This window comes from Mesocricetus auratus, unplaced genomic scaffold (genome assembly GCF_017639785.1).
Source record: "Mesocricetus auratus isolate SY011 unplaced genomic scaffold, BCM_Maur_2.0 Super-Scaffold_6730, whole genome shotgun sequence".
NCBI lineage: Eukaryota > Metazoa > Chordata > Mammalia > Rodentia > Cricetidae > Mesocricetus > Mesocricetus auratus.
The window spans coordinates 98332205-98354648 of NW_024429184.1; the positions used below are offsets into that span (position 1 = coordinate 98332205).

The following is a 22444-nucleotide window of genomic DNA, read 5'->3' on the forward strand; positions in this document are numbered from 1 at the left end:
AAAGCTCTATTTGTCATTTAGCATCTACTACCAGGATGCTAATGCCTCAAAGTATCAGGTTTCTACACCAACCTGTAAGCAGATTCACGAGAGACAACCAGAGCCTTGGTTAGGAGTCCGGTCCGTCTACCCTGACATTTGAAGTTTTTCTGCATTCAAATGAACCCTGAGTGCATGCTGCTACCAGGAAGTACAGGAATGTAGGCACTTGCAGATACTTATTGTGGCCTCTGTAAAGGGAACATGGTCAGGTCTAAACCTTCCTGGGAACTCTATTGGGAAGTATTTACATAACAGAAGGGTTCACACTGATCCTTTATGGATTTCAAAATGGATTTGATTCATCAGAACTGGACTCATCTGCAGAAAGGGAGCCAGTTTGTTAGAACAAGTGCTGCTTTCGCACATTCGTGTTGCTCTTGGGTAGCTGCCTTCCCACTGGAGAGCTCACCTTGCCAAGTCTTTGTGGCTGATAATTAAGAAGCCCAGAGAACGAACAAAAAACAGTGCTTGTCAGACACAAATCTTGAGATAGGGGAAGGAATGGTCACTAGGAAAGAACCTACTCGTCTCTGGTCTCTGGCCTCTGAAGGGCGTGGTCTCGGGCCCCAGGAAGTCAGCCTCTTTTTTTGTTGTTGTTTTTTTTTTTTTTTTTTTTTTTGGTTTTTTGAGACAGGGTTTCTCTGTAGCTTTTGGAGGCTGTCCTGGAACTCACTTTGTAGACCAGGCTGGCCTCGAACTCACAGAGATCCGCCTGCCTCTGCCTCCTGAGTGCTGGGGTCAGCCTCTTAGTGTCAGAAGCCAGTGAAATCAGCTAGTCAAACACAGGGTTAGAAGGGCACAGATTTCAGGTTCTAAAGATGGGTGACAAGGCAAGGGATGCAGCTAAGCGGGAAAGCAAAATCAGAAGCAGATTGCCAAGCTTTGCACTGTTTCCCATGCCTGTAACCCCAGCAATCCTTGGGAAGTGAAGGGAGGAGTCGCAACAGGTTAAGGTTATTCTTGGTCATACATCAGAGATCAAAGCTGGGGTGGGCTATGGGAGACCATCACTTGTGAAATAAAAACAGAGATAGACTGTCTTTCAGACAACACAGGATAAGAACATCATAAAATCTTAATGATATCAAGATGGCTAAAAGAAAAAGAACAATTCAAAGGAATGGTAACAAAGGAGCCTTTCTCCGGGGAACTAGACAGCTAGCATATGGCAGGGTTTACCTTGGGCAGTCCACAGACCAGGTACCCTGACTCCTCCGCAGCCTTCCCCATTACATTATGACGCATCTCCTGATTATCAGGAATTGCCTAGGGTTGGCTGACTGCTGAAATCAAGACCATTAAAATCTCGTAGTTTCTCCCCTTCTTCTGAGTGTCTAGTCACTAAAACCATTCATGATTCACCTTGGGAAACAGATTAGTTCCGGAAGAGACTGCGCTGAACGGGGAGTGTGTCAGGAAAAATGCTCACAGTCAGTTGTCAAATTGTCAGGCAGACCTGTATCTCCTCTCAGGAGCTAGCTTGAGCCAGATTATTCTTAAAGATCTTGTCTGCCCCAGGCCAGCAACAATGGCATCTGGGAGGCTCAGGGCTCCTGCTCCCTTTTCCTGTTGATTTCTCAAGAGAATTGCACACTCCGGATTTTCACCATGCCTGTTATAACTTAGAACCTTGGAGATAGAGGAATACGGACATTAATACTGAAGACAATGAAGAGATGTACAACAAGAGGGAAAAGGAGGAGACATGAACTAAAAGTAGAAGAAAGACCTAATAATGAAACACACGGCAAAACTTGGAGAACTAGATGTACTACTGACGGGGCCAGCTACACCGACATGCACAGAACAGCTCAGTGAGAAGGAACTGGTAGAGAAACAGACGTGAGACACGCTGAGGGATGGAGTGAGAAATCTAGGACTTTGATATGTATTTGTTCACATGACATGGCTCCAGTGTCTCTGTATGATTGGGGTTTAAAAAAATATTGAGGATGAATTAAGAATTGAGAATTTACTTTCCTTATGATTTTTTTTAAAAACTTTTTTCTCTTGAGACAGTGTTTTGCTGTACCTCCCAGGATGGCTGCAGACTTGAGATCTTACTTCCTTATAGATGTGTGAACACTGGTCATTCTTAATAGTCTATATTCACTTTCTTAAGCCATGTTAAAATTGTTTGAAGAGAAGTGTTTTTCTAGAAGCTTTTCTCAAAGTAGGCATTGATCATGGGTAAACAAAGTAATAAGTAAAGGTTACCTGGTGAGAGTTGGTGAACTATAACCTTGAGCTGACATGATAGTTGTAATTCGAACCCTGTCAGCTTGATTTTTATTTCTTGGTGTTTGAATTCAGATCCTTGCATACACTAAGAATGTATCCACCTCCAAACTGTGCCTCCAACCCCTCAACTATTGATTTAAGATATTTTACTTTTAAAAAACTGTAACTTCAAGACCAAATTATTCTTCTCTTAAGGTAGCCGTGTGTCAACCTTTTCTTATTATTATAACATTTATCTGCTTGCCTTATGACCTAATAGGGAAAGTGAGGCTGTTTTGTTTGGAGAAAACGGTATCCAAGGGCATTCATGACAGTTGACTCCAGCTATCTAAGGGACTATTCAAGGGGAGAGGAAGTTGAGTCAAACCGTGCTGTTCTAGAGATACCATGAAGAACAATGGGGAGAAAACATGAGGAGGCAGGTTTTGGCAGGATATGAGAAACACTCCCCAACAATCAGAGCTGCATCCATAATAAGATAGGATGGGTCCTGGCGAGGACCTGCAGCTCTGGGAATGATCAAGCAGAGACAGGAGGAACATCTCCAGGCAGGCCCTGGTAACTTTGGAAGCTGGGTCAAGAGGTAATTCAGAGTCTGGCTCAACCCCCAGTTCTTTCCATCTCTGGCCCTTCCCACTCACAGAAAGGGCACAGTGCAGGTACAAAGAGCCCAGGCTCTGAAGCCTGGGGGCTGTTAGAATCACCAGGGACATTTTAAAGATGATTCTGGTTATTTGGAAGAAATTGGATAAGAAGACCCATGGTTCTTTTACAGTTTGAGGATGATATGAATCAAAACATTCATTTTGTTATTTAGCTGAAGGAAAAAGGTTAGGGGAAGTTAAATTTATGTTAAAAATTAAAAAAACCCTAGATGGGTTGCATAAGGTTTCTATGGGAAAGTTTTGGTTATTTAAACACTCCTTAGAATAGTTTAACACCTTTTTTTTTCTCTGTAAGTCATAGTTTTCATGGAACCCTTTGGGCAGTTAGAAAACTTCAATTTGCCAATGTGTCTGTATTAGTCAGGGACATCAAATGATTTCAACAATGATAATATTTTCCTTTGCTTTTCTTGGCATTCACTAGCCAGGCAACCCAAGTTTTGTACTTGAATTCAATGAAGTCTGTTATGGTCACCCTGGTAACCAGGGACTCTCTTTAGCCATCACTGAAAGGATAGGAGGGCTTCTATTGCTGGAGCTACATTCCTATTACTTTGCTGTTTTCCTATTTCTCCCAAAGAGTGGAAAGAGGGAGGAAATCATGTATTTGTGCAATGTTTTGAAAAGGAAATATTTATCTGTATCATATTGCTGAATGGCTTGCATTATAATAAGTCAAGAAATAGCCAGGGAACTATTTATAGAGGAGTTTCAACACAGAGCTGTTAATGATATTGTAAATTAATGGGTATTTCCACATACTTTGAATCATGGCCTTGTACTATGCAGCTGTGTCTTGTCACTTAATGGTCATGAGAAACTGGGCCGGTCACATGTCGTTGACAAGCTCCATCCTTATTGCGGTGATCAAATGACATAGCATGGAGATATGCATCCTATTCTATGTTTGTAGTAATGTTTGTTTTTATTGTTATTCCTTGAAGCATATAGGACATATGTTAGCCCTTCACTAACAAATGAACACATCTTTATAAAAGATGTCCGTTTTTATTCTTTATAAAAAGTGAATCTGTATTTATCTGAAAGAAATACTTTACTCTTTATAATTTTCTGCATGGTTGCCTTGATTTCTTTTTTACTTCACAGGGATAGAGAAAATGTAACTTAAAATGCCCTAAAAATATACATGCGAAAGGCTTGGTCCTCTCTTCAGTCAGTGCTGGCCTGATGCCTGGGTGAAGTCAGTGGATGCCTATGTAGAATGAGTTGATTAGTGTTCTAAGGCTCTAGTTCACATTTCCAGGGCAACACACTTATCTCTACAATAGCAAATATTTCCCCCATGTGTGAAATCCAACCTTCATTTCTTATATCACAAAGATGAAAATGTCTACGGATGATCACTAAGAGCATGCTCACTACCCCAGATGTAGGACAGAATGGATTTGAATTCAGAATGCAGAGTTACATTTCCTCTTTCAGTCCTTTTCCAGTTAATAAAGCAGTGAACATAGGGTATCATTAGGGAGAACTGGTGGGCAAAGGAGTTAAGAGTGGGCTGGTTTAAGCCACAGAAACAGTTGACCTGAACAAGGTGGAGCTCTTAGACCCCAGATTGATGGCTGTGTGGAAAACACGGGACTGACCCAGACCCCCTGAATATGGGTGTCAGTGAGAGGCCTAGGTAATCTATGGGGCCTTGGGTAGTATTTATCCCTGGCATACAAATAGACTTTGAGTGCCCATCCCACAATGAGGGATGCTCTCTCAGCCGGGACTCTTGGGGGAGGGCCTAGGCCCTGCCCTGGATGAAATGACAGACTCTGGAAATGCACCATGGAGGGTCTCACCCTCCCTGGGCATCGGAGTGGAGATTGGGTGGGGGGCTGGGAGGCCTGGTGGGAAGGGTAGGGAGGCGGGGGTTTGGGATTGACGTGTGAAACAAGCTTGTTTCTAACTTAAATTAAAAAAAGGAAGAAAAGAAAAAAGAAAGTGGGGTATCACTTATCACTTGGCTTAAAAGTCAGCTGTGCATTTTCCCTCTGTCTTTATTGATCATGGCCCCAGGAAAGCATTTCAAAGTCTAGGGATAGCAACTATGTGCCCTGTGTATGTTCTCCCGAGGTCATGCAGGCCATGTTCAGAGATTCTTTCATGCTGCATTGCAGACATGACCTCCAGCCCTTAACTTATGTTTCCACTGCTCACTGGTGAAACCTAACTGTCACTCAGTTTGTGTCTCTCCAGGTAGATGAGATAGCTGAGCTATTGGAGTAGTCAAATGGACCTCAAGTAAGCTCTTTTTTTGTGTGTGTGTTTTAAAAACTTAACACATTTTGTTTATTTAAAAGCATGGGGGTGAGGGGGGGGATGCCATGCCAGGACACACATGTGGAGCTCACAGGACAATTTGTAAGTGTCACTTCTTCCACCCATGTAGGCTCCTGGATCAAACTCAGATCATTAGGCTTGGCGACAGGCACCTTTACACACAGAGGAGCCATCTTGCAAGCCCTGCTTTACTTTATTGCTGTCACAAATCACATCATCATGAGTTGTGTTCTCATTTGTGTAGATCTGCAATTTTTATGTTTTCCTAAATTGTGTGGAAAACAACAGGTAGTTACAAATTTTAGATTGCATAATACTGATTTTTATCTTGTCTGTGTATTTTCTTTTTTTTTATTTTTATTTTCCAGTTTAAATTTAGATAAGAAACGAGGTTGCTTTACAAGTCAGTTCCAGGTCCCTCTCCCATCCCCTCACCTCCTCCCATACCCTCCCCCAACCCCCCCCCCGTTATCCCCTCATTCCCCCAGGGAGGGTGAGGCCCTCCATGGGGGTGTCCATAGTCTGTCATTTCATATAGGGCAGGGCCTAGACCCTTCCCCAAGAGTTCAGGGTGAGAGTGCACCTCACATTGTTCTATGGGAGTCCAAAGTCCGTGTGTATACTTGGGATGGGTACTGATCTGCTGCCCAAGGCTCAATAGATTCCCTAGGCCTCCTCACTGACACCCAAATTCAGGGGGTATTGATCAGTCCCATGCTGGATTCCCAGGCTGATGCCTGGGATTCAAGAGTTAACCTTTGTCTGGTCAGCTGTTTCTGGGGGTTAAACCAGCCCAGTCTTAATCCCTTTGATCACCAGTCCTCCATCTCTGTTACTGGCTTTCTTGAGTTCAGCTCAGTACTTAACCAAGGGAGTCTGCCTCTTCTTCGATCAGCAACTAAATGAAGTTTCTGTTTCCCAGACTCTCTGGCCATAGGATTGTAGGCTGGCACTCCCCAGATCTATGTCTAAAATCCATATATGAGAGAGTACATCCCATGTTTCTCTTTTTGTGACTGGGTTACCTCACTCAGGATGGTTTCTTCTAGTGTCATCCATTTGCCTGCGAATCTCATGATTCCATTATTTTTTTCTGCTGAATAGTACTCCATTGTGTAGATGTACCACATTTTCTCTATCCACTCTTCAGGTGAGGGACATCTAGGTTGCTTCCAAGTTCTGGCTATTACAAATAAAGCTGCTATGAACATAGTGGAACAGACATCTTTGTTGTATGAATGGGCATCTTTTGGAAAAATGCCTAAGAGTGGAGTTGCTGGGTCTTGTGGTAGGTTTATTCCCATTTTTCTGAGGAATCTCCATGCTGATTTCCAAAGTGGCTGAACCAGTTGGCACTCCCACCAGCAATGGAGGAGTGTTCCCCTTTCACCACATCCTCTCCAGCATACATTGTCATTGGTGTTTTTGATTTTAGACATTCTGACAGGAGTGAGATGGTATCTCAGAGTTGTTTTGATTTGCATTTCCCTGATGGCTAAGGATGTTGAACACTTTCTCAAGTGCCTCTCAGCCATTTTAGACTCCTCAATTGAAAACTCTCTATTTAGTTCTGCAGCCCACGTTTTAATTGGGTCCTTTGCTGTTTTGGAGACTTGCTTCTTGAGTTCTTTGTAAATTTTGGAGATCAACCCTCTGTCAGATGTGGGATTAGTGAATATTTTTTCCCATTCTGTGGGCTGCCTTTTTGTCTTGCTGACTGTGTCCTTTGCCTTACAGAACCTTCTCAGTTTCAGGAGGTCCCATTTATTAATTGTTGATCTCACTGTCTGTGCTACTGGTGTTATGTTCAGGAAGCTGTCTCCTGTACCAATTCGTTCAAGGGTACCTCCCACTTTCTCTTCTAAGAGGTTCAGTGTGGCTGGATTTATGTTGAGGTCTTTGATCCATTTGGACTTAAGTTTTGTGCATGGCGATAAACATGGATCGATCCGCATTCTTCTATATGCCAGTCTCCAATTATGCCAGCACCATTTGTTGAAGATGCTTTCTTTATTCCATTGTATATTTTTAGCTTCTTTGTCAAAGATCAGATGTTCGTACGTGTGTGGGTTAATACCCGGATTTTCAATTCGATTCCATTGGTCTACCTGTCTATTTTTGTGCCAATACCAAGCTGTTTTCAGGACTATAGCTCTATAATAGAGCTTGAGGTCAGGGATGGTGATGCCTCCGGACGTTGCCTTGTTGAACAGGGTTGTTTTGGCTATCCTGGGTCTTTTGTTTTTCCATACAAAATTGATTATTGTTCTTTCAAGGTCTGTGAAGAATTGTGCTGGGATTTTAATGGGGATTGCATTGAATCTGTAGATTGCTTTTGGCAGGATTGCCATTTTTACTACATTGATCCTACCTATCCAAGAGCATGGGAGATCTTTCCATTTTCTGAGGGCTTCTTTAATTTCTTTCTTTAAAGATTCAAAGTTCTTACGATACAGGTCTTTCACTTGTTTGGTTAGCGTTACCCCAAGGTATTTTATGTTGTTTGTGGCAATTGTAAAGGGTGATGTTTCTCTGATTTCTCTTTCAGCCCTTTTATCATCTGTATATAGTAGGGCTACTGATTTTCTTGAGTTGATCTTGTAGCCTGCCACTTTGCTGAAGGTGTTAATCAGCTGTAAGAGTTCCCTGGTAGAGTTCTTTGGGTCATTGATGTAAACTATCATATCGTCTGCAAACAGTGAAAGTTTGACCTCTTCCTTCCCAATTTGTATCCCCTTGATCCCCCTTTGTTGTCGTATGGCAATAGCTAGAACTTCAAGTACCATGTTGAAAAGGTATGGAGAGAGTGGACAGCCTTGTTTTGTTCCTGATTTTAGAGGAATTGCGTTGAGTTTCTGTCAATTTAGTTTGATGTTGGCTGTTGGTTTACTGTATATAGCTTTTATTATGTTTAAGTATGTCCCTGTTATCCCAGATCTCTCCAAGACCTTTATCATGAAGGGGTGTTGGATTTTGTCAAAGGCTTTTTCAGCATCTAGTGAGATGATCATGTGATTTTTGTTTTTCAGCTTGTTTATATGGTGGATTACGTTGATGGATTTTCGTATGTTGAACCATCCCTGCATCCCTGGGATGAAACCTACTTGATCGTGGTGAATGATTGTTTTGATGTGTTCTTGGATCCAATTTGCCAGTATTTTATTGAGTATTTTTGCATCAATGTTCATGAGGGATATTGGTCTGAAGTTCTCTTTCTTAGTTGTATCTTTGTGTGGCTTGGGGATCAAGGTTATTGAAGCCTCATAGAAAGAGTTTGGCAAAGACCCTTCTGCTTCTATTGTGTGGAACACTTTGAGAAGAATTGGTATAAGCTGTTCTTTGAATTTCTGGTAGAATTCTGCACTGAGGCCATCTGGACCTGGAGTTTTTTTGGTTGGGAGACTTTTGATGACAGCTTCTATTTCCATAGGGGTTATAGGTCTATTTAAATTGCTTATCTGTTCTTGATTTAGTTTTGGCAAATGATAGCTGTCCAGGAAGTCATCCATTTCCTTTAAATTTTCGAATTTTGTGGAGTACAGGTTTTCAAAGTATGACCTAATGATTCTCTGGATTTCCTCAGAGTCTGTTGTTATGTCCCCCTTTTCATTTCTGATTTTGTTAATTTGAGTGTTCACTCTCCGCTGTTTGGTAAGTTTGGACAAAGGTTTGTCTATCTTGTTGATTTTCTCAAAGAACCAACTCTTCGTTGCATTGATTCTTTGTATTGTTTTCCTGGTTTCTACTTTATTGATTTCAGCCCTCAATTTGATTATTTCCTTGCGTCTACTCCTCCTGGGGGAGTTTGCTTCTTTGTGTTCTAGAACTTTCAGCTGTGATGTTAATTTTCTGGTATAACTGTTCTCCTGTTTCTTCATGTGAGCACTTAGTGCTATGAACTTTCCCCGTAGCACTGCTTTCAAAGTGTCCCATAGGTTTGGGTATGTTGTGTCTTCATTCTCATTGAATTCGAGGAAGTCTTTAATTTCTTTTTTTATTTCCTCTTTGACCCAGGGATGGTGCAGTTGAGCATTATTCAATTTCCATGAGTTTGTAGGTTTTCTGCAATTTGTGTTGTTGTTGAATTCTAATTTTAAGGCATGGTGGTCTGATAAGATGCATGGAGTTATTCCAATTTTTTTGTAGCTGCTGAGGTTTGATATGTTGCCAAGTATGTGGTCGATTTTTGAGAAGGTTCCATGTGGTGGTGAGAAGAAGGTATATTCTTTTTTATGTGGATGAAATGTTCTATAGATATCTCTTAATCCCAGTTGGGTCATTACTTCTATTAGACCCTTTGGTTCTTTGTTGAGTTTCTGTCTGGTATTCCCTGTCTAGTGATGAGAGTGGTGTGTTGAAATCTCCCACTATAACTGTGTGGGGCTTTAGATGAGATTTAAGTTCTAATAATGTTTCTTTAACTAATGTGGATGCCTTTGTATTGGGGGCATAGATGTTCAGGATAGACACTTCATCTTGGTGGGTTTCACCTGTGATGAGTATGTAATGACCTCCTTCATCTCTTTTGATTGATTTTATTTTAAAGTCTAGTTTGTTAGATATTAGGATTGCTACCCCTGCTTGTTTCTTGGGTCCATTTGATTGAAAAATTTTTTCCCAACCTTTAACTCTCAGGTAATGTCTGTCTTTGAGGGTGAGGTATGTTTCCTGTATGCAGCAGAAGGAAGGGTTCTGTCTTCGAATCCATTCTGCTAGTCTGTGTCTTTTTATGGGTGAGTTAAGGCCGTTAATATTGAGGGATATTAATGACCATTGATTGCTCATCCTTCTTCGATTTGCGATGGTTGTTGTTGGTGGAATTATGTGTGGAATTTCACCCCTTTGTTCTTTTGGCTGTTGGTAGAGAGGGATTCTCTAATGCTTATGTTTTTCTGGTTGTAGTTAGCTTCCTTGGGTTGTAGTTTTCCTTCCAAAATTTTCTGTAGGGCTGGGTTAGTGGACACATATTGCTTGAATCTAGTTTTGTCATGGAATATCTTGTTTTCTTCAAGCAAGCTCTTTTCTGATTTGTTTCACCAGCAATGGGAGGCCTTGTTAGACAATAGCACCATTAATATTTTTATAAGATAACTAAATGTAACTTAACAGACTTGGGCATAAAAGGTGGCTTTGAAGTAATATGGGGAGGCATTTGTGAGATGGTTGCTATGATAACTTCTAGAGAACCTAGACATTAAATGATGTATTTGATAAAACCAGCTAATAATAATGTCGACAAGGTATTGTTATTTTCCCTGTTGTTAGTTTTGCTCTTCTCATCACATTTATTTATATATTTATGGGAAATCCCCATCGCATTTCTGGGTCAAATAGCATGACAGAGAGGGTTAATAAATGAAATGTTCCCACAAAGCATTTTGAAGGAAAAACACAAATGAAAATGGAAGGTTAGTATTTTTCCATTTGGTCAGGTATCAAGGAAGAGTTGACACCCAAAGTCTTAGGGCTCTGCATGGCTGTCACCATGCACCTATGCTTATATGACCCCTGCAGATGCTGAGAAAGCCAGATTCAAAAATCAGAATGAACATTTTTTCTAGTCCTTTACAGTACCTCTCCCTCCCATCTCATTATTCTTACTCATCTCACTGGATGGGAGAAAAATCTATACAACACATTTTAATTATTCTCAGACTTAGTAAGTTTGAGATTTCCAGTGACTAAGAAATCTTAATTCAGCCACTAACTGAACTGTATAGAGGGGATGTGATGCCTTATACTAAGAACCAAGTTTCAATTCTTCTTCTTTGTGAGAGAAACAACTATTAGAGACATAAGAGAGGATTGCCAGTTGATATATTAGCTTCCTGAATACCAATATAAGTGTCCATTTAATAGAAACTACAGGTGGATACAAAGTGGTTTTATACACTTCAGAGAGAATTTCCATGGCAAGGGAGTATTCTCTAACAAAAGAATTGTGTTAAATCTTTGCACTAGACACAATAAGTTGCTGTTCCCTTCCTGTGGCATACAGCCCATTCCCGGGAATTTTTTAGAGAGAAATGAACACTTATTGGCCCTCTGCAGTACGCCAGACATAGATCTTGGAATTTCATATTCATTGGCTCCTTTCATATTTATAGCCATTCGGTGAAATTAGACTATTGTTATTCTCATTTTAGATCCGAGTACTGAGTCACAGAAAGGTTAAAGTAGTTTGCTCCAAGTGGCAAGATTCAGATGCTTGTGGACTGTTTACACCCTCCCATCTATCACTAGGGCAAACTAGATGCAGGCCTCTGAGTTGTGCCTAGGTGGAACATTACATAGTCTAACCTTTCTAACGGAAATGGAAGTGGTGTGTAGCTCCTCACTGTGGAATTATGACTCTATGAACTTGACCTGAGAGTGAGACCTGGGAAGTCATATGGGGCTATCAAATCCTAGAATAACATAGGCTTGGACTTCTCAGAGCCAGGAGTCCTGACTCCTCATCTCTGTCTCTCTGCCTAAGCCAATATTATGTTGCTTTGTGGCCAGAAGAGCTGAAGAGCAATATGATCAGAACTCAGAGCTGGACCTAAGATCCCTTGAGTCTGAGACTCCAATATCAGAAATAGTAAGACTTCAGGCAATCAACTGTCTCTTAAAGCATTCTTTATATAGACAGTGTACACATGCATGGGTCCACTGCACTGCACACATGTACACACACACACACACACACACACACGTGCTCATGCCACACACACACGTGCTCATGCACATAGACACGTGCCCGCGCATACACACACACACACGTGCCCATGCACACAGACACACGCGCGCACACACACACACACACACACACACACACACACAAAGAGTTTACTCATGATAGAAACAAGAGTCTAGGCAACTGACTTCTTGGTAAATTGAAAGAAATGAACTCTGGGATGGAAATGTAATTCAGTGATAGACTGTTTGCCTCTTATTGTGAAAGCCGTAGGTTCAGAGCCCAGTCCTGCACACTCTCCACCACAAGAAACAAACAGGGTCACTCTCACCAGCAAAGTTGCTCTTACAGTGCTAGGCTATGTGCTATCTTATACTGTTAAAGATGTTCTGCTGTCCAGGGGGTAGGTTTGCTTGCTCTTTCATTGTGTGATACAGCCTCAGTTTTTTTTTAACCTAGAAAAGATCAGTCAAACTGACAGGATCTTTGAGGTGGATACACTGAATGATAGCTCTGATTTTAGCAAGAAGAAAGCAAAGTGTTTTTAAGGGAATCTTGCAAAAAAGAAAAATGTGGGAAGTACCACAAATGCCAAATCTACTTGGTCTCAGAGTTTCAAGCCACACCCTATAAACAGAGAGAAATGCATTGTCACACCTAACAGAGCCTGATAGGAAACTATTTCCCAGTCCAATTCTCCCTGGGGACAGAGAGAGAGAGAGAGAAGCCCAAAGAGCCCAAGCCGTTCATGAAGCAATTTCATTTTCTCAGCCCCACCTTCACAGGTGCCAGGATCATTAGCAAACAGCCCCAAGTGGCGTGGGTGGAAAAGCACAGAAAGCAGAGAGGAGAGGTTATTTACACGGTGAAAATGAATTCCCTTATCTGCCTGTGGGAGAGATGCTAAGTTCCTCTAACGTGCTTACAAAACAATGATGTGCTTTGCTATGCAATCCCTTTATACTTGGGCAGATTTTACTTTATCTTTGTTTCTGGACTCAGCACTCTGAACTTTAGGAAAGGCATATTTTTAGCAGGGGATCAGTGCTGTTGGCCACCTGTGACACCTGTGTACATTCAAGGGTTGGAAAAAATCAAGATCCCTCCTGTAATTCACACAGCCTAATTAAGTTAATATTCCCAGTCTACAGCCCTTTATTTTTTACAAGCCCCACTTTGCCCCCAAAGTGGTAAGCAACAGGGGGCACCTGCACATTGAATACCCTAAAACAGTTCTACAGTGATCAAGAAATTTAAGTAGAAAATGGGAAAGCAAGCTTCTCTTAGGATGGGGACCATGCCTGTGCAACACAAAACACCAGCAGATACTGCAGAAGAGAAATCGGAGAGAGCTGCTAAGTGGGACATTTTCTGTGTTATGTATTGTTTCCTCATGCAATACAATGCTTCAAAACAATCACCATTTTACAAGTGAAATCTTTAGGTTTGAAATGAAACCTATATGCTCCCATGTGAAAAAGTTTTTAATGTTAAAAGTGTGCAGGGGTGAGTGGTTTAAAAATTGCTGAGAAGTATGTGAATTGAGAGTATAACTGTATTATTATTTTGAATTTTGAGTCTTTGTAAAGTAGAATTTCTGAGATCCTAATCAATTCTTGGCAATGAATCACCCAGATACACAATTTTAAAGTAAAGGCTGCAAGTCAGTTACTTAAGAGCTACAATTAGTGAGTAATTTGTCAGTTCTTTAATTTTTCAATTGTGCTAATCTGATGTGTCTGGAACAAAAATAGTTTTATAGGAGGAAAAAGTCTCAGTTAAGATTTCCCCTCATGAACTAAAGACTCATCAGATTCATTGCAACTGCTCTTTGAAAGTAGAGTGGCCTAAACCTATGGACAATCGTGGGTGGCATAATTCACATCTGGGAAACCTAGAGAGGACTGAAACCCAGGCAGTGTGATGCACATCTGGAGTCCCATCTTCTCAGGAAACTCAGGAGGGGGATGAAAAGCGTTCAGAGTTCAGAGTCAGCCTGTGTGATGCAGAAAGATCCTAGCTCTTAAAAAACAAAGGTTACAAAAACTAAAAAAGTAGAGATGATGGAAGAAATCACCCTTGCTCCCACGTCTATGGGAACTCGTTATTTCTTCTCTGCAGAAATAGGTCAACGCTTGGGGAAAAGGTCTCAACATCGAGCAATAGCTGCAAACCTGAATAGTTTCATTCCTTTATTCCTTATCCTCAACGTCCCGGCTATGACTTTAGTTACATATTTAAAAAAGAAATCTTTCCATACTGTTTAGAGAAGCTCTCTGGTTCACATCATGAGACCACATCTCTTGACATTGAGATGAGAATATTGGGATTCATGCAGAGCTGTTTTAAAATAGTGCCTGAAACGAGTTCACACACCATGATAAAAATCTGTGGATTGAGTGTGAGGAGTGGAGGGGAGGGAAGGTGTGGTGGTGATGTAAACTTCGCTTTGGAGGTATTAGCAAGTTTCAGATTGCATATTTTAACAAGTCTAAACAAATATCCTTGCTAGAAAACGACTCACCAGATAGAAATTATTCCTTGGCTTTGTGGGTCTCAACGGTCTGGCTCACTCGTTACTCCACTCTCTACAAAGTGCCTTTGCTAATTCCATTGTAAATCTAACAAGAGCGATGATTGCACATGATTCTGACCTCCCTGGTAAAGATCCATAACTAACTATAGGAATCATGATTGAACTATGGATTGAACTAAAGGATCAAGGTCTCTATACTTGTTCTCATCAGCACACCCTCCTCCCGGATGTGCCAGATTTACACCAGGGAGGGGAATGTTTGGACTTGACTGACTACCACTTGCCACATCTTTTACTTGTTGTGTCCCAATTTCCCAGAGTCTGAGATAGTAAGAATTAGGGATAATTGTGCCAGTTGTTTGTCAATAAAAGGTTGAAGATAAATTGCTTGTTTTCTTGGCCTTGAAAAGCCCATGCATGCTGGTTAATTTTGGTTACCTTGGCACAACTGTAGGCACCTAGGAAGAGGCAACCTCAACCGAAGAACTTGCATCCAACAGATTGGCCTATGGGCAAACCTATGCACATTTTCATGATTGATGGTTGATGTCGGAGGGCTCTGTCCACTGTGGGTGGTGCCACCCCTAGGCAGGCGGTCCTGGGTTGTATAAGAAAGCTGGTTGAGAAAGGTATGAGAAGCAAACCAGTCAACATTGTTCTTTCACGGCCTTTGTTTCAGTTTCTGCTCCAGGGTTTTTTCTGCCTTTGATTCCCTGGATGATGGTAGACTGTAGGCTGTAAATTGAAACATATCCTTACTTCTCCAGGTTGCTTTTTTTTGTCATGGTGTTTAAAACAGCAACAGAAAGCAAACTAGGATACCATGGGAACCATAGTCACTGAGTTTTGATTTGAACTTTGACTTTGGAATCATCTTTGAAATAGTGAAAGCAATACTAGCCTGATGGGCTATTACCCAGAAATGGAAATATCTGGTGCCCAGGAATACATCTCTGGGGTATCCAAGACTGAATCTAAAAGTCCAGGATGAGAGTAAGGTTGACACAGGGTCAGCCAATCAAGCATCTTTGAAGCCAAAATTCAGGATATGCCCAGCAAATACTTGTTATTGTGTAAAAGATGAACAGATGAGATAGATGCCTCTTTATTTTGTTCAAATGTCACATGTTAAAGATGACATTGACTTTTGTTTTCTCTAACTCAAACCCATACTGTCTTATGTTAACTGAAGTCAATTTTCTGAATCACCAGTGTACTTAACTTTCCAATAGAAAGCACATGTTCCACATGTTCATAATCTTAATAACTTTGAATCACTGTAGGACAGTAGTGTCAAGTACAGAGATGTCACCACCAGACTACCAGTATCCAGATCTTTTTCACTTTGCAAAAGTCTAGAACTCCATATTTTCTCTTCCCCTATCTTCTGAGTAGCCATAATTTCTCTTTCTGTTTCTATGTATTTGACTATTTTGGGAACCTCATGTAAGTAAGATTATCATTTAGTAAATTATCTTAAAGGCTTGTCCATAGTGAAACATGGGTTAGAATTTCCTTCATGTTTAAAGAAGAATAAAATTCTATGGCATGAACATGCCATTTGCTTTCTTTTAATATGTTTATTGTGTGTGTATGTTTTTTGTGCATGCATTGTGTGTGTGTGTGTGTGTGTGTGTGTGTGTGTGTGTGTTGGGAGGTAAGAGGACAACTTTGTGCAGTTGGTTCTTTTCTTCCACATTTATGTGGGTCCTGGGCATCAAACTCATATCATCAGGCTTGTATCAGAACCTTTTCGTGTTGAGCCATCTGGCCCTAGGCCACATTTTGTTTATTCATTTATTCGTCTAAGCATACTGATTGATCACATCTCCTGTGTTGTACAGAGGATATTTCTTTATATATATGTTTTCAAATTTTTTGAGATTAGACAATCACATTTCTTCCTTCCCTTTCCTCCCTCTACACTGTCCTATGTACCCCTCTTTGTTTTCTTTCAAATTAATGGCCTATTTTATTAATTGTTATTACATGCCTATGTGTATATATATATATATATATATACATGTGTCTGTGTATTTGTACACACATATATATTCCTAAATATAACCAATGCAGTCTGTAGAATTAGTTGTATGTTTTCAGAGTTGACCATGTGTGTCCCCTTCCCTGGAGAAGACTATTTCCTTCACCGAATGAATAATTTAAATGTTTTCTCCTGTTCTGTCACTTGACTATTTACTGGGTTGACTATTTTATTTGCTGTGAAGACATTTCTTCATTTGACTTAATCTCCTTTTCGATAATTGTTTGAAGTACAGCGTGTTGACTAAGGCTAGGTACATTATAAAGAAAAAAAGGTGTATTCAGCTCAGTTTTGACAGGTTGAGGGTATGGCACTGACATCAATTGGCTCAGTTCTGGTGAGAATTTCATGGTGGATGGTGTCATAAAAATGGGAGCTTGTGTTAGAAGGAGCAATCGTGTCACTAGACAGAAAGCCAAAGAGAGGTGTTCAGGCTTGTTGCTTTACCACAACCTTCTCACAAAGGTTAATTTATTGTACTAACAGAACCATGCCAATCTCTTTGAGGAATGTGCTGCCACTAAGTTAAGGGACCCCCAAAGATCCTCCATCTCCCAACATTGCCACACTGTCTCACCTGCTCAGACTCTGTGTTTTGGGACAAATCACACCCAAGCTGTAACAAATGCTCTTTGTCTGACTTTGCTTTTGGGACCTCATCTCAATTATATCTTATATCAGTGGCTTGAATTGTTTCTCTTACGTTTTATCTAATAGTTTAATAGTGATTGTTTTCAATGACAGATTTACAAATTAGCTTTTCCTCAAAAGTCTAACATAGAGCCAACCCCCAGTCTTAAGAAAAAAATAACTTTAGGCTGCCATTGCACTTAATACTTGTTTTATTTGGAAACATAACACCTAATGGCAGGGGAAAACTGCAGCCATAATCCAATGCAGTAGGCTAGAAAATTGGTGAAATTCGAAAGGTATAGGAGCTTGCTCTAAGGCAAACTATTCAGTAATAATTGTCTTTCACTTCAGTACTCAAAATAGAAATGATAAGATTTTTTCCTCTTCTACCCTTAGCACAAATACTGGAGAGGTCTTCAAGAGCAAAACAAAACAAAGCATAGGCTCAAGTTTCTCTCCAAGTCAGCTTCAACTGAAGCTGGATGGGATATTAACCTGCATCACAGGGTTTCCGGTTAGTCCCATGGAGGCAGACTAGGAGGAGAATCTGTGGGGAAGACCCAGATGCTGGCCACAAAAGCTGCACAAGTTCCTCTATGGACAGCAGTGCGCTTACACACCTGAGGGCACTGAAGCAGCCAGGAGTGTGTCTCAGAAAGTTTGCATATGAGGACACTGCCAGGGGAACTGGGTGTAGATAATATGGGTGGCCAATTTCAGCGTTAGACAGAAAAAGATGAAAGCAAAGTGATCTCTGGTTTTAGAAATCATAAATGTGGGAGTTAAACTTCTTCGTATAAATATGAAGACATAGTCACGAATGGCAACCTGTACCAAGTTACTGGAACTCCAGCACCACCACTCAGAACTCCAGCACCCCTCCCCTGCCTTTGAGCAAAGCACCTCTGTCTTCGGATTCTCTCTTCCCATCCATGACAACTTCCCAGGTCACACTAGCTAAAGAAAATCCCTACATCTGTTTTCACACTCATCTTGTTCAGAGTCATGTTAGCGACTTCCACAAGCTTCAGAGAGACCCACTGGGAGGATTCTAAGTCCTTCTCTTAACTCCAGCAGGGCCAGAGAGATATGAAACAATTGTCTCTCAGTTTTTGACGCTGAATGGACATTCTGAAACTACCTTGGGGTTTATAAATCAATGAGTAAACTCCTGAGGATTAAATGCTTTGTGTCTCCAATTCAAAGTGAGATTGAAAGCAGTTGTTAAAGAATCTGTTAAGAAAGTCTCCTTTTAAAAGCTTTAAGATGATAGTTGATTTTCTTTACTTAAAAAGTAGCCCAAGATCTGGGTGAGTAGGAAGTCCCAGGTTTATAATCCCAATATTTGGGAGGCAGAGGCAGGAGGAAGGGGAGTTCAAGGTCATTTCAGCTACATAGGAAGTTAGGGTTAGACTGTGCTATAAAAAGGATTCTGCCTCAAAAGCACAGTACCGAGAAACACAGAGAGAATCCAAACAAAACCGTAATTGCTACCAAGAAATTATTAGAAATAAAAGAGTCTGAAAGTACTTTGCATGCTCAAATGTTTGTATGTTTGCATATGTAGATGCATAATGCGTGCATGTGTGTGTGTGTGTGCGTGTGTGTGTGCTGGCACACTCAGGTGCTTGTACATGGATACTATGAACTGAACCTAAAGCTACAGGCCTGTAAGGTGAGTCCTCTACCACTGGGCTACAATTATAGCTCACATTTAAATTCATTTTAAACATGTATACAGGGACACAGCCCAGTTGGTAGAGCGGTTTGCCAGGTATTCATGAGGCCTTGGCATCAATACTTAGGACTGGAGGGAAAAAAACATTTGAAAAAATATATAGAATAGGTCTGAAATAGAATGAAGTAAAAAATTTTGAGAATGAATCAAAACCATGAAAATGGGTAAAATATGTTTTTACACACACAAAAAGCTGTAGGATCGATACAACAGACTTAACAAGCTGGCAGGTGATTGGGGAATATGCAAAGCTACAGAGAAATGGGGAAATATGTAAGATATGTAAGAACACTCTAAAATTGGAGTAGTTCAGGAATATCTAAATGCAGTTGCAAATCTGGGATTTGACCCTTTTTCCCTTCTTTCTAGCTGCAAGAGGATTATTGTGGATGCACAGAGTGAATGAGCCTGTGGTGTGCCTCTGCATCCTTTGCAGGTTGAAAGGAGAAGTGTACAGATGCTTCGTGCAGAGTCAGAGGAAGAATGCATTTGGTTGTCAAAGACAGATTCTGCACATGGAATACAGTCACAGTCCTCTAATAGTGTCTAGAACCTAGTTATGAAAACAGACTCAAAACAATACACTCACACATTCCACTGACAACTGTGAAAATCATCATGAAGGAGTGTCATGTATCCAAACAGATTCTCATGAACGAAGTGACTTCACTAATGATAACTGGAAAAGTCCTTCATTGGTTAAGGAGATATGAAAGAAAAGATGCTAATAGGTCTAAATAGTACAAAAATGTGGTAAATAGAATATGTAAAGTCTCGTGATGGGAAGACAAAGGAAGAGCAGAAGGGTCTGGAAGAAGCCGAGGGGGCCTCCCTCCAGTCAAAAGAGTGGGAGGCTGTGGAGACAGATAGGAGCCCACTGCTGACAATGAAAGCAGTAAAAGAGAACGGAAATAATCTATGCAAGCAATCAATATGATAGTATTTATAGTTTAGTAACTACAGCGGCTAACATTTATCTAGCACATGCTATATTCTAGTCATCATTCTGGGTGTTTGTCATGTATCATCTAATTCACAAACTGAGCAACCCCCTCTCCCTTTCATACTGATGTTCACACAAACCCTGCAAGTCTCAGTTAATAGATTCAAGCAAGCCAAGGCAGAACAGAGTTAGGTGAATAGCAAAAGGAAATTAATTTGGTAACTTAGGCGTATTATGTTGGGACCAGAGAAGTTGAAACAGGAGAATGGAGTGTGGAAATAGAAGTCAATCTCAGTAAGATTTTGTTAATGATTTAAATGAGAAAGGCAGAGGGGTAGGAGGTATGAATGATGACTCCTGGTCCTCAGTCTGTGTAAGGGAGAGAACTACAACACTGCTCAGTCAGTTGAGAAGCCTGTAAGATAATGCTGCTTATATGTATGGTGGGATGGCATTAATATCATAAAGATATAACTGTGAAATGAAGAATGTTAAGCTGACTTAAGATTTGAGATTTCCAGAAGAACATAATAGGAATCTAACTTAATGAATATGCTATTCAGTTAAGGAGGTCTAGGGTGGACAATTTAATTTAAGAAGTCATCTACAAAGAGTGTTATTAAGACATTTTATTGGTGAGTTTGCCAATGGTGATGTAGAGTAAAAAATAAAAAAGGAAGAGGACTGAGCATTGAAGAACTCAAATGTTGGTGAAAGAAAAAGAGGATGAAGGCTATTTAGAAGATGTCAGGATGAATCTGAAGGAAGAGACTGCTTCTAGAAGGAGTCTAGACATGAGAGAACTCAAAGGCAATACAGTCTGAAGCATTCATAGAGTTTAGTGGAGGGGATACTCTTGTATCTCTGCAAAACAGAGTGGGATTACAGAAAAAATGTGTTTGAAAAGTGAGTGAGACTTCTTTAGGTTGGGAAAGTTTTCATGTACCCAATGGATTACTACTCAGCAGTAAACAATGTCTTGAAATTCAAAGGCAAGTGGATGAAACTAGAAGAAACCATCCTGAGTGAGATAACCCAGACACAGATGACAAACATGGTATGTTTTCACCTCTAAGTGGATATTCAAGTATAAAGCAAAGGATAACCAGGCTACAGTCCACAACCCCAGAGAAGCTAGGAAACAAGGAGGATTCTACAAGAGACATACATGGGTCTTTCCCCCAGAAGCAGAAATGAACAAATCTGAGTAAATTGGGAGCATGGGGGCAAGGGGGAGAGAGATAGAAAAGAGAGGAGGGGAGAAGGGGAGAGGGGAGGAGAACATGAGGGATCTGGAAGGTCAAGTTGGGGAAAGAACAGAGGAGAGCAAGAAAAGAGATGCTTTGATAGAGGGAATCGTTATATGGTTAAGGAGAAAGCTGGTACCAGGAGTCCACACGAATGACCCCAATTAAGAATCTAAGCAATAGGGCAGAGAGTACCTTAAATGCTCTTCTCCTATAATGAGATTGATGACTACCTTAAATGCAATCTTAGAGTCTTTATCCAGTAGCTGATGGAAGCAGAAGCAGAGATTCACAGCTAAACACTGAGCTGAACTCCTGGAATCCAGTTGTAGAGGAGGAGTGATGAGCAAAGGGATCAAAAACCATGCTGGGAAACCCACAGAAACAGCTGACCTGAGAAAGGGGGGGCATCATGGACCTTAGACTGACAGCACCAGCACAACACTGAGGTAGGCCCCCTGAGTGTGGGTGTCAGTTGGGAACAGTCTGTGGAGCTGTTGGCACTGAACAAGTATCCCTAGTGCATGAACTGGCTTTTTGGAGACCATTCCCTATGGAGGAATTCCTTGCTCAGCCAAGATACAGGGGGGAGCGGGCTTTGTCCTGCCTCTAATGATGAGACAGACTTTGATGATTCCCCATGGGAGGCCTCCCCCTCTCTGGAGTGGATGGTGGGTGGGATGGGGAGATGGTAAGGGGAGTGGGAGGATGAGAGGGAGAGGGTACTGGGATTGGAATGTAAAATAAGATTGTTTTAAACATAAAAAAGAAGAAAAATTGAGTGAGACATGTAAGTGAGACATGTAAGCAGAGGCTCTCTAGAAGGTGCACACCTTCTGGAAATGAGGTCTCCGAGTGCCAACTGTGAAGCTGAGGGAGATGCCTGGGAGGGAGAATTCTCAGTTACTGTACTTTTGACATTTTGTTTACTGTACATTTGGGAATATATTGCCAAATAAAATTCTTAAATTTCTAAAAAGTGGCTTAGCAAATGGAAACCACTGTCTGCGCAACTTGTTGAGTGATGAGAAAAGAGCTTGAAAAAAATCAGAGAATATGAACATTTTTCATGTTGCATACATGAAAATAACAATTTTTAAGGGACAGGGAGAGTTGCATTCCAGAGGGTATTTGGGGCATTGATAGTCCATGAAATTAGGTGGCAACCGAGTTGATGGGTCTTCTACTGGTTGCAAATTGGTAGGCCATTCTAGTAGAAGATAAGATAAACACCAGGGCTGGGGCAAAGACTAAGATGTGTATAAACACACACACACACACACACACACACACACACACACACACAGTGGTGGTGTTTTGCTGTGATTAAGCCATGGAAAAAGAAGAGAAAACTGATGACAGTTAACAAACAGGTAATAACCAG

The 22444-nt window shown here is 40.9% G+C and overlaps 1 protein-coding gene across 5 annotated transcripts in view; it reads right to left on the minus strand.

Moving 5' to 3' along the window:
• Positions 1-22444, minus strand: part of Ccdc192 (coiled-coil domain containing 192) — a 219678-nt gene that overhangs the window by 66793 nt on the left and 130441 nt on the right. The window lies entirely within an intron of this gene.